This window comes from Lactuca virosa, chromosome 8 (assembly GCF_052849685.1).
Source record: "Lactuca virosa cultivar CGN04683 chromosome 8, Lactuca_virosa_CGN04683_v6, whole genome shotgun sequence".
Classification (NCBI taxonomy): Eukaryota; Viridiplantae; Streptophyta; class Magnoliopsida; order Asterales; family Asteraceae; genus Lactuca; species Lactuca virosa.
Genome location: NC_136433.1, coordinates 48,611,262 through 48,614,196, shown reverse-complemented (window position 1 = coordinate 48,614,196; position 2,935 = coordinate 48,611,262).

The following is a 2,935-nucleotide window of genomic DNA, read 5'->3' as shown; positions in this document are numbered from 1 at the left end:
GTTTAAGTCTAGAAATCCTACAAATTCCTAGTTCGCTTAAACTAATGCTCTGATACCAACTGTGACATCCCCAAATTCACGGCCAGAAAAGACCGGTTTAATTTATACTTTTGAAATAATTTCAGAGTAATCATTTGATTAAAAGTGTTGCGGAATTTGTTTCCAGAAAAACATAATAAATATGTTATTAAATCATTTCCGAAGAAATGTATTTTATTCACTTAAACCATTGGGATGCCATTGTCAATACAAAAACATAAGCATAAACAAAACTTACATTCATTTACACTAGTGATCTACTTCTCTTTTAATCTCTCAGTGTAAAGCAACTTCGTATCGATACCTGTAATACAAATAAATTGTGTGGGTCAGGCTTGGGAGCCTGGTGAGCATATAGGGTTTTCAACCCACAATAAATAATAAACTTATTAAGTTCTCAATCAATAAATTTATTAATTTCATCAACCAAAATAACCCTAATTACCCATTCTCATTATCCTCACTTTACGTCCCTAAAACAACTATCACAAGGGACCTAGCCTAAGGATTATCACTAAGGGTGACAACATTGCTTTGGGGGTTCCTCAGCAAGTTATGTCAAATAAAACAAACATCGGGGTGACAACATTGCTTTCCCTCAGCAAGTTATGTCGAACAAGACATCCTAACATAAAACAACCTATAAAGTGACAACATTGCTTCCCTCTGCAATTTATGTCAAATAAGACATGAAGTCACATCGTTGCCATGTGCTAAATCCATAGCTCTTATTAATCGACAGTATTTCCCACGGGTGTTTCCCCCCCGCAATACATACGTGCCGATTACAAGTCTACTAACGTTCCACTGGACTATCTAAAATAGTATGTGGCCGTTGTCTATACTCTGCTAGATAACTAGATCATCTTAAACATCAATACCTCTCATCACTTTTATTTCATCACACATCATCTAATTCATCTACCCATGTTTTACCCAACATATTTGTAGATAAAAATATATATACAGTTTAAAACTTGTATAAAACATCAATTCAACAGTCACCTCAAATAAACAATTAATATATTTACACATAGCACGTATTTTAAGGTAAATACTTCATATCTATGTATAAGGTGAAAGTGACTATACACTCACTTGATTTAACGATAACCGGGCAGCACTTCGTTGCCTAGAATGATCGTTTCTAATAAAACCGGGAGTTTTATTGAGAAACCGGGCTCTGCGAGGGTCGGGCTTCGAAACCGAAAAAAATAAATTTCCCGGGCTTCTCGGGCACTCCGGGACGTGTTCCGGGCATTGGAAATGATCTCGGGGCTTCGGGGGAAGTCAAAATACTAAAAATATGAGTTTAGGGGTGAAAAAGGGCAAAATCCCAAAGTTACCCGGGCAATCTCGCATGCCCTCTATTTATAGGGGGAATCCGAAGTCGGCCGAGAGAAGGGAGTCAGCACCGAGGACACGCGGCAGCAGATCCGAAGGCCAGGTGTCCGATGCGAGGCGAGGCAGGTGGCTTCGGATGCGAGGAGTCAGCAAACACGCGTCGGTCTTCGGACGTGCCACGATTCGGATGACTCAGCAAGGTCGGACACGGGGCAGCTCCTGCGAAGGCCACGTGCGAAGCTCGGACAGGTGGACGCTTCTAAGTAGACCGAACTTCGGTCTAATGGGGAAAGGGGATGACGACTTCGGACCAATCAGCGGGTGCCACGCGAGGCTGCAGTCCAATCAAAAGACGCCACGTGGAGGCTGCATGCGAAGGATGACGTGGCTGACACTATTCATGCGAATTTTTTTGATTTTCGCGCCAAAACTTCTAAAATCCATAACTTTCGCATACGAGCTCCGTTTTTGACGTTCTTTATATGCACGCGTAGGTAAAATTACGATCTACAACTTTCGTTTAGACTTCGTCGGCTAATTTTGACTTTAATTTTTAAATTATTATTTTTAACAGACCGGGACATGAAATCCGTTAAAAATTCATAACTTCTTCATCCGACGTCCGTTTTCGTCAGACTTTTTACCGTTGTGCTACTAATGACGGGACCTTCGATTCTCGTTTAGGTCGTGTCGGCTAAAAATCACTCGATCTAAAATTCGAGTTTTTAGCTGTCTACTGCTAAGCTGAAACTTCGAAAAATCATAACTTCTTCATACGAAGTCAGATTTAGGTGTTCTTTTTATACCTACTCTCGGTTGAACGAACACTACGAGTTTCGTTTAGATCACTAAGGCCAAAAAGTAGTTTATCGAAAACTCACTTTTTACGACATTCGGCACCGTGCCGGTTTATCGCGAAACTTCGACAGGTCATAACTTCTTCGTTATAACTCGGATTTCGGCATTCTTTATATATCCGTAATCCTTGTCACGCCCACTACAAGTTTCTTAATAGATATTGGTTTTATCTAAAATTTAATTTTGACGCTCATTTTTTATTCTTAATTAATTAAACCCTAATAATTAAGCATAAAACACATAATTCACATAATATTCACATAATTCCCTTTCATTTCTTCAAAATGAGTTACAAAGGTTAACCTAGAGCATTATGTCAATATTAATGCCTAGCCTAGAAACACAGGCATTACAGAATCCCCTAGTCGTGTAGTCAAACTGTCGTTATAAACGATTCTTCAGGTAAGGTGATTATTCCAGATTATCATTGATTAGGATTCGTGAGAATCGACTAGTTGGGATATAGAAGAGAATATTGTTTTATAGATATCTTTGTTGGATTATATATCTATAGTGTTTGGTAACATTTGGTTTTGCAGGTTTATTGATTATGGATTATTATCATAATAACATTGTAGGATTTAACATCTATGTACCTCACCAAGTTTCCAAACCTGACCCACTCAATTTATATGCATCATAGGTAGCGGTGTTAAGGCTGCTTGAACATGAATAAGATGTTGAGTGATTAAAG